Below are 11,242 nucleotides of genomic sequence, written 5' to 3' on the forward strand. Positions count from 1 at the left end.
CTTCTAATATTTATAATATAATATAAAATTAATATATAATGAAGGTATAACATTATTTTTCTTAAATGTTAGGTGGAGGCAAGTCACAATTTTACAGAGGTAAGTAGACACATGTATTTTAGTTATATGCAGTTTATAAAGTGCAAGTACTGTTGTCCAAAACAATTGTTTCAGTTGTTACTCTACCGAGGACTCTACTCTACTCTGAGTTTTGGGTCAATACGTTTTTTTTTTTTTTTTTCTTAATATATTTATTCAGCAAGGATGCATTCAGTTGATCAAAGGTTACAGTACATATTTCTATGCCGAAAAATCAGCTTTGTGTCAAAGGAATATATTTTTTTATATTTTAATATTTCAATAGTAAATAGTTATTATAGTTAAATATAATATCATTATTCTGTAATTGTAATCAAATTAATGTAGCCTTAGTAGAAGAGACTTCTTTCAAACAATTAAAATTTGACCAACTTCAAACTTTTGGAAAGTAGTGAGGTACCATTTATGTTTTCTGCTATTCATGAATTGTGTTTCATAAATGCATACTGTTTAAATTGATCTGAAAAGCTGATAATAAACTGTCAAGGGCAAGTTCCCATTGTGACTTACCCCATATAGTGTGCTATTGGTAAGCAATCAATGTGTGTTTGTGAAATGTAAGTATTCACTAGAGTAACATGAGAGACGACTGGCCCTAACATAATCTCAGACGGAATAAAGTCTAAATCACACAATGAATGGTCCCTCATTGTCTTTTAAAAAAAAAAAAAGACACTATTGATTTGTGGCTGATAATTAGGATCTTTGTAGGAAATCTTTTAAATGGCAAACTGATCTAAAGTCTCTGCAGTAATATTTTGAGTCTATATCTCTTTTAGCAGAAGTGAATGTGTGTCCCAGACTTGAAGTTCTGCCAACACAGCGGGACACCGCACAGCCACAGACAGGAAGAACAAATTTGAATTGGGTGTGAACGGCCAAATCTGATAAGTCAATACAAATGTTATTTTGGTTTTAGGAATCAGCAAATATATTGACAGACTCACAGTGTTTTCTGTCTATTATCTGGAGCATTCAAACACAATCTAGGATAAATAGACTCTGGATTATTTTAGAGCCTACTGTCACTTTCAAGCTCTTGTCTGTCAGTTTGTTCCTTTAGGACAGGGACAGGGCGGACTATTATCCACTATAAATCACAAATGCCATCTTGCTAGTATCAAAGATTTTTCAGAAGACAACCAAACAGATCCTTGAAGATCAGGAGGAAAAATCCCCATTTAAGAATTCAGCGACTAGTGCTAACAGAGGGACAAGCGTCATTTTTATTTCATAGATGAAATTCTCCATAGAGCTGGTGATCCAGTCAGATGTGTAGTGATGCATGTCCCGATTCCAGCGGTTCCACATGGAAGTTTCTGGGAAAAGGCCCATCGGCTCGATTTAATTGCTGTTGGTGACACAACAAAGAGCCCGTCTAATGACTACAAACATTCATGTGCTCAATGCCGCCGGAATATAATTGAACGGGGAAAAAGATCAATATCATTCAATGAAAACTAATTGTGTCGGAGAGAGGAATGTTAGTTTACACATTATATCTGTGTGTGTGCCACGGTGCCGGCCGGCTCCATGTCTTCAGCTCCATTTTTTAGTGAAACTGAGCGTGACAAAATGGATGCATAAAACACACTCCTCTTCTATTATTTAAGAATGGAAACAGTGTGGAACAATGAGAATGACATGGGGCTGTGGAGCGTACTGAGAAAACCAACAGAGATGAAAAATAGAAGTTGGACTCTGAAATCATCAGTGTTTCAGGCGATTCCTTTCATTGGTCTGTTCAAGCACGACCGTAGAAAATATTATATGTGTACAGGAACTGATCGATCATTGTTTGCATTTTCACCATTTCTTTGGTTATATGGGTTGTATATATATGTTTATTGATTGTGAAATTGAAGAGAGCAGGGATACAAACTCATCAGGGTTTCGATAAAAAAAAAAAAAATTGATTCTAGCATGAGGATATAGGGGAAACCCCATTCAATACTATATATTGGCTACAGTAGCTATTTTTAGTTTAAAAACATAATTTCACTTGTTTCAGGCCTTATTCAAACTTTTTTTATGGAACCTTGTCAATACATGACTTATAATAATAATAATAATAATAATAATAATACATTTATTCAACAGTATAATTACAATAATAATATTTGATTTAATGTCTTTGTTTTATAATGTTAAACCATAGAGCTTTTATTTAGAAAACCACAAGGAGATATTAAAGTCAACATGAGACGGAAGTTGAGCTATAGTCTTTTTTCCCTATTGTGACGTATAACCCTGAAGCGTCTTCTCGATCAAGAAAAAATATAGGGAGGGACTTTGTCCATGGGGAACAACTGATGGTTGGATTGTTGTCTTTTGCTATTGGTCGATCTCATGTGAGTGACAGGTTGCCCCGCCCTCACACCAGTAAACACATCATCAGAGAAGAGAAGAGATGTTGCTGCAAGAAGGAGTGAAAGTTATTTTGATTAAATATTAGGAGGGCACATACATTTTTAAAAATGATGTGCATGGATAAATAATTTATAATTAACACTGCAATATTTAATAAAAAATATTTCATAGTGACTTTAAAGCTTCTCAGCAGATTTAATAAACAATTCTCATTACAAGTTACAAGCGACCCAAACTTAGAGTAGATACAGAGGTTGGTTATTGTGTGCGGCAGAATAATGCTCTGAAAAAAAAACAAAAAAAACTGAAAGCAGTTTTTACGGTTGAGGGGGCTTCTGTGTATTTCTTTAGGGGCCGTATACACAACACTGTTTTCAACTAAAAACTGAAATTTGTTGATGTGTTTTGTCCATTCATTTACAGGACAATGGCGTTTTGGGGGTCTGAAAATGCAAAGTTTTAAAAACAGGTTTCAACGTTTTTGAAAACGATACCGCTTGCCTATTACGTGTTCAGATCATTCTGCAGATGTTCCTATTAGTTTCTGAAAACTTTATTTCTGAATGTTCTCTGGATGTTCTAAACATCCTTTTTGTGTGTGTGTGTGTGTGTAAATAAATAAATAAATAATAATTTATAACACTTTCTGTGAAGACCAAAATGAATTATAGCTCCATTTATACTTATTTAATAATTACTATTTTATAAATATTTTTTTATAAAAACTCATTATAGAAGAGTTATAGTCACGTTTATATTATTTTTATAATTACTTATAGTTATGCAAGTTTGCTATTCCATTATACACTGATTTTATAAATATGAATTAGTCTAATAAAGATGCAACATGCATTGCTATAATGTTATTATATTATAGTTAAAATAACTTGTTAGTAATTCAGATTTATTTCTGTCAAATAAGTGAATATTGTTATTAATAACTGTTGTGTTCTTATAAATACTTATTGTGAATGATAATATGGTTACTAACCTCTATAAATGCATAATTGATGGCTTAAAGTAAAGTGAAAAAATAGGAAGCAATCGTTAAGAAATCATGAAAATGTGCTCATTATACATTTTAAGTTGTTTCATTATAAATGTAACTATGAACAATAATTCCTGCAGAAATCATTAAACCAAATAGTTGAAAAAAACATACTAGCAAAACACTGCAACAATATATTTTTTTAAAGTATAATTCCAAACTGCTATAAGCAATCCCATGCATATGGCTGAGGAGATATAGATTTTAACAAATCAAAATGACCATTTATGACCTCTAATGAAAACATTAGCCATTTGTCACAGGGTGTTTGCAAGCAGACAGATGAATAAAGTTCCCAACGAAGTTTAATAACAAGTATACTCAGAAACAGAAAAACAGAAACAGGCGTTAACAAATACAACTAAACGTGATCATGACCAGACAAACAGTGAAGACAGGGGTACAATTATATGGCGAACTAAACATGGTTAATAGAACACAGCTGGTACAAACTGACTAATGACCATGGTAACTAAAGAGTGGTGGGAAATCAAACAAAGGAGAGCATGAACTGAAAAAACAAAAAAAACAAAAACTAAAAGTCCTTTAACTGAATAAAACTGAACATAATGGTGACACCATTAAAGACATAATTGATAACTAATTTATACAGCAAACAAGTGTCTCTGGAACTATTTTATATTTGAACATTTATAAATCAGTGTAATGGATTGTGAGCATGCACATTGAAAAAGGCATGACTTATAAGTAATTATAAAAATAATACAAATTTAACTATAACTGTTCTTATAATGCAGTATACATCTTAATGAGTCTTTATACATATTTATAAGTAAGTATTACTATTCTATAAGTATAAGTATAACTGGGACTATAATTCATTATAAGCATGGTCTTCATAGAACGTGCTACCAAAAATTATTTTGGTTATGCAAATGTTAAGGGAACATTCAGTTTGATCAATTTGCACACAGACAAGCATCCAACTAAAAAGTTCCAAAAAAAAAAAAAAAAAGTTCCATGAACAATGTATGCCTATAAATAACATTTTTGTGCTGATGTTTTGAGAACATTATTATAGACATACAACCAGATGCATAAACTTAGCCACAATGTAAAGACTGTGTCTTAAGAACTAGTTTTGCCAACTAGCAGTTAGATAAGAGGTAATCAGTTTTTCTTTTTTTATATCAAAATTAGACCGTTCTGCCTTTTTATGTAACTGACTTAAAAAAGTTAGGATCAGTCTTGAAGAAGAAATTTAGAGGACTAGTCTAACCAGTCTATGCAACTGGCATAACTTTGAACGAATGTTCTAGTAATGTTACTGGAAGAACGTCTGTTCACAACTTTGAGAGAGCCTTGCCAAAACGTTAGCCAAAGTTCTGAGAATGTTAGCTGGGTTAGGGTTATCCTGGAACCAGGAACATGTTCTACTTGACAAAATCATGTTGTGCACGAGTCTCAACACCACTGAAATTAGACCTATCAGTTAGACCACACCTGCAACACATTCATTACCAGAAACACTAATAAACATTCTTACAGTTACCAGGGATCAGCTAATGGAAATTAAACTCAAATTCAGACGCAACAATGCTAACTGTTTTATGTGTTTCATTAAAAACGCCCTGCACACCTTGAATGACACATTTGACTCAGTTTGTTTGTTTGCTTGATTATATGTTCAAATGTGCAGACTGCACAAGTTAAGCTCACTAATCTGGTTTGTAAAAGCATCTGTGGCTTTTGAGGGACGAGCTGCCAGAGCATCACACAAACAATGAGAGGAACAGGGCTTTCTGTATAATAATTGATTCTGACTGGTCTGTTGCTGCAGTTTGTGACAAATACAAATTTTTTTTTTGATGCTAAAATGTATAAATTACATTCTCTCAATAAAATATAAGCAGGATCATGCACGGCCAGTCAATCATTAATCTATAATCTGTTTGCAAATGGAGCTTGAGGTGAGTAGTTTTACGTTTTAGCGCCATATTAAGTTGATCAATACGCCATTTCATGTTGCATTTTTATTGGCTAGTCAGTAGACGTAGGTCGTAGCAGCAAACGCTATGAGATGATCATGCTAAAGTCTACATTAACATAACACTGAAAACTATCACAGGTTATCTTTGGTCGCAAGAACCTGTCTTTGAACCTCTCTCACTGCATGACGTAGGACCACCGTTTAGGAGTTACGACCACAGAAATCGTCATGATTGGTCATCTTTCATCTGGGAAAGCCCAAAATCGTACAATGTGTACCAGGCATAACAGATTTAACAGATTTGTTTCTGAAGTCATCGACTTTCTTTACTTATCTATGTGGTGTAGCCTACTTTCAGCATTTCACGATTGACAGATGTCTCGTCCAATCAGTGGTGAGTATTCCATTCACAAAATATACAGTACCTACATTTTCCATTTTGTCTGACTTGTTGTTGTGTCTTTTGACTTGCTATTTTGTTTTCGTATTTGTCGTTGTGTTTTCTGACTTGTTATTTTGCTTTTAGACTTGCCTGTCACGTGTGGATGTAGTAAGAAGTGCACAAAGACGAATGGCTCAAAAGGAAACAGTCTTTAATATCATACTCGGGAAAACTCAGGAAGATTCATGGAAATTTGTTTTTGATTTGTTATTGTGTTTTCATAATTCTGATTTGTTTTGCACTTCTCGGCCACCGTACATGCCACCTCTGAGCTGTATTAAACAGTCTGTGTAAATACATATTTTTGTTGATACTGATTTCATTTGATTTTTAGCAGCCTTATAGTTTCTTGTTACTCTAATTGTTTTTTTTAATACATAAAAAGATTATATTTACTAAGATACATTTAATGAGGTTAGAAAAAAAAACCTTAAAACACTGTATGAAATCCATTCATAATTTGAATAATTATTATATATATTTTTTTTTTTAAATCACATTTCAAAATAGTTGTGCATTTAACAAATCAGTCTTGGCTATTTTTTGTAGATTTAGTAAGCCTGAGTTAGATACTAAAAATAATATTACTGGTAATTCTTTCTTTTTTTTCTTTTTCTTACTTGACTTTTTCAAGCAATGCTTACTTTATTGAAACATATTTGAAAGCTAAATGCTAATGTTCTAATGTGTTTTCTTTTAATCATTATTGGTAATAATGATTTGTGTAATGTTTATATAGTTAAAGGAAGTGTGTTAATATAGTGAATATTTTTATATTATATATTTATATATTATTATATATTTATATTATTTTATATTTATATTATAATTAATATCGTGAAATTTTACCAGTATTGGTACTGACAACTGAAATTTTGGCATTGTAACAACAATACTAGACAGGAAGAAAGCAACTAAACCACCCATAACACCCTAGTTGCTTATTAATAATGCACTAAAATAGTTAGCAAGGCATTTCCCTCCTTGTTATGCAACAAATGGAAATAAAACTATTTTATGGAAAATAAAAAATAAAAATAAACAGAGTTATTTTTAGTTCAGATTTCATGTAGACAAGTCTTAGTCTGTATGAGTGTCTATGTGTCCTATAGTGGTTGATCCCTAAAGGAGCAGCGTTGTGGAGGCAGGGCAGGAGTTTGTAAATAATGTAAAGGCTTTAAAGTGTTTTATCATGCCTGTAGCTCAATCCTGACCCAATTAAATTAGCCCTTCATTTCTGCACTCTCTCCTTTCATGCAAGGTGTGCGCAAAAAAATTGACTTTGATTAAAAGCGCTTTGATTTGATGCAGGTTTTTCTAAGCAAATCAGATTATAAGGTGGCACACTGTCAGACTGTCCCAACTTTCGGCCCTCTCAGATCAGACAGCCAGGAACTCCAAAACATTTAATTGCCCGCCAAAATGTTCCACATCCATCACATTATCTTGCCACAATCCGCCAAAGGTATCACATCCGCCCGTCTCCAATTACCTGCGTTTTCTCTGCATTAAGTCCCCTGCATTGCAAATGTGACCTTTTGCGTAAGTGCTGATTGCTTGTTCAGGGGTGAGTGTTGCTGAAGGAGGGGAATGTGTGTGTGTTTCTGAAGACAGTCGTTGTGTGATGTGTGAAATGGCTCTTGTGTGTGTGTGTGTGTGTGTGTGTGTGTCAGACGAAGGCCCCTCTATGACGCTCCACCCTTTGTGAATGTTAACTCACTCTGATAGCCATAACACAAATCAGTAGACTTGACATCATAAAGGAGGCTCGAGTGCCCTGACGCGGATGCTTTAACGAGGGCTGGGCAGCCAGCCGGACGCCCCTGTAGTCCAGACTCATGCATAAGAAGCAGACTTCACCGATTCCCCATCCTTAAACAGGGCAGAAACCCCTCGTCCCCTCTTCTCTCCTCACCAGCTCAACCAGGCCAGGCATGTAAAACAGGACCGCTCGCATGAACGCTTCAGCCCAAATGTGTGTGTGTGTGTATGTGCAGTAGGTGCATCTTTCTCTCTGAGTTCATGCTGTGTGAAACTGAACCAGGCCTAGTTAAAGCTGGCCGTCACGGCAACACAATCTGATCTCAAGAAGCAAGCAAAGAAATGGACATTTATCCAAGGGCAGCACATTTGGTGTTGATTTGTATTTACTAAAGCCTCATTTTGTTCAATACATGCGTTTTGCCCACCATCTACATGACAATTTACACAATAAGCAGTGTTCACAAATGTACATTATTGCACATCAAGTCAAGTCACCTTTATTTATATAGTGATTTATACAATACATATGGTTTCAAAGCAGCTTGACTGTGATAAACAGGAAAATTATGATTCAGTGATGCAAACACAATTCCATTCTGCTGTAAAGTGGAAATGGTAAACAGTCATTATTCAGCTGAAATCAGTTCAGTGTTGATTCAGTTTGGTTCAATAACTGTGTAAAGTTCATAACTTATGGAATGAGCTCGATTCATCTTTATAGCAGCTCTGGAGAAAATAGTGATGTCATCATTCAGCTCAGTTCAGTTCTCATCCAATAGTGTCATTGCATTCAAGTCAATAATATTGATGAATATTAAGTGTCCACAACTAAGAATGCCCAAAGGCGACACTCACAAGGGACCCAAACTCCATCAGGTGACGGAAAATGGAGATAAAAACCTTGGGAGAAACCAGGCTCCGTCTGGGAATCAATTCTCCTCTGGTCAGATGAATGAACATGGTGTGATTTAATTCCAGGCTATATCATTAATCAGATTGTGGTTTGATATCATTCAAAATATTTCAGCCAGTTCCTTCTGCTTGAAGATTGGGATACATCACGTCAGCATATGGAGGGAGGAGAAGTTGAAGCTGGCCATAGGGTCTGTGTCGAGGACTTGTCTGGTTCTCGTTGTCTAATGGCTGTCTAGTCAACAAAAGCCGCTTTCCGACCAAGTAGTTACAGGAACTTAGTTCTAGGAACTGTCCACTTCTAAACAGTTCTAAGAACTACTCTCCCCCAAACTCGGTTTTGCTGTTTGCGTTCGCACTGGCCAAGTGGCCATAGGAACAGGTAGGAGGGGTAAGGGAGTGACGCAAGCACGGTGACTTTTATTTTGACGGCGCGACGGACCTTTATTTTGGCGGCGCTGAGAACGCCAGAGCAAACGATGCTCGCATTCTCTGTGTTTGTTAGTTAGCGATCTGTCTAACATGTTATTAGATAGAACTGTTATAGAAAGTAGACAGTATATGAAAAAAAGGTTATTAGCCTATGCCTTGTGGTTGATGTCCAGTGTTGCTAGCTGGGCAGATAAACATAATCATGTTTGGCTTGGTCCCCTCAAAGTTGCGTTGGATTTCCTCTTCAGCATAAAGGTTTAGAGACCCATCTATCACTGTTTTCCATGTTTGTATAGTTAGTTTATGGAGTATATATATAGGCTATAATCTGTGTGTTTACATTCTAGCTGTTTTAAAAATGGCAGGTGCTGGTGTTCCGCGTGCGTTCGGCCAATCAGCGTACACTAACGTCACGGTTAGTTCCTATAGTGCTGGTTTAGACCCTACTCTAAAGTAGGACCTAAATTAGTTCCTCCAAATGGAGTTCCTAGAACTAAAATAGTTCCTGCGGTGCGAACACGCCGACATCCGGGTACTTTAGTCAATAGTTCTAGGAACTGTAAAAAAGGTTCCTCCGGTCGGAAAGCAGCTAAAGTCTTCACAGGGGATCTGTGTCATGATCACCAGATGGAGTGCCCTTGATAGCCACCAGAGGGCACTCTACCCCAGACTAATGTCACTCAATCAAGGACTACATTTCCCATAACTCACTGCCTGGTCTCATCATCCATGATTGTCTTCAACTGTGTCTCATTATCCATGTTACAGTAGCTCACCCTATATAAGCCTGGTTTACTCAGTCACTCTTTGCGAAGTCTTGCTTAGTGTCGCAATGCAATTCTGAGCATTCTCCTGCTTTTCCTTGATCTTGGTTTTTTGATCTTCTGCTTGCTATTCTTGAATTTCTTTGTTTTTGCCTGTGCCCCTTTGACCGTGTTTTATGTTCGAATGGTTTGCCTGTGTTCTTGACCTATTGCCAGTTGTTGGATTACGATTCTGGATTACCCTCCAATAAAAGCTGCGTTTGGATCCTCAACCAAAGTCTCGGATCAGTTTTGTGAAAATATGTCTCTAGTGCTCATCTAGTTGTCATGGTTTCCACTGACATTCAGGGCTGTGGTGGACTTCTCTAGGTGCAGGTCCACCAGCTGGCTTGGATACGGACCAGATCCGGCTGACTAAGGTTAACCTCGGGTTAGAAATTAAACAGACAGACTAATAATTGTGCTGAATTGCATTGTTTGCATGCTTTATGTAATACAAATCAATGTTATCAGAATATTTGTAAAAGCTAAAGCCATTTGCTATTAAACTGCACACAAACGTATGTTTGCACAAACTGCAGTAAGCACACACCAAAGGAATATCATTATATCACAATATCATAACCTGAGGAAGACACCATGGAGACAAAGACCAGAGGAACTAGTGAGGAGATGAAGGTGGGAGGAGGCATGGCGCGGAGGATAGCCATGGACAGGAGGATAATCCAAAGCCCAGGCGGAGGGAAGGCGTAGCATGATGGAGCTGAATTAGTGGAGGGACTAACTGCAGCTGAAGGCCCGGAAGTTTATGGCGCAGGCAGAGCAGCGTCTGACCAAGGTGGATCCAGAGAAACGAGGGAGCCCGGTGTAGCCATAAGGACGATGGTTCCAGTTGGAGCCAAGGGGGGGAGGAGCCAAAATGGAGCTTACTTTTTGACTACCTGAGGGGGAGTGATGGGCTCGGTGGCTGGAGGTGGAGCCAGGGGATCCTCTTGCCAAGGCAGAGCTGGAGACTGGAAGACCCGAAGCAGATCCATGCAGCAGAGTGGATTCAACAGAGGAGGAGCCGAGGGACTGACAGGAAACAGCGGAGACGGGGCAGAGGAACTTGCTGTTACAGGCTGAGGAGGTGGGAAAGGGAGGCTAGGCAGGATCTTCGGAGACACAGGAGACTCGGAGCTGGATGGAACCAGCAAGGATGGGAGACTCAGGGAAACATCCTTCCCCAAATCCTCATAATAATATGCAAAGGCCAGCCGCAGCTCATCCTCAGGGAGTATGTGCGGGGCTGCATTCCATTCCCTCAAACTTCACGAGTACACTCACTGGGACAGATGATATTGCCGGCTCGCACACCTGGTCAGACCTCTCGTCGGGCTAGGGCTTACAGGCTTGTTCATTGCAACAGGCTCAGGCTCCACATCTGCGGTGGGCTCTGCCATTAGTTCTGTGCAGAGTGG

Source organism: Squalius cephalus (genome assembly GCF_949319135.1).
Source record: "Squalius cephalus genome assembly, chromosome: 15".
NCBI lineage: Eukaryota > Metazoa > Chordata > Actinopteri > Cypriniformes > Leuciscidae > Squalius > Squalius cephalus.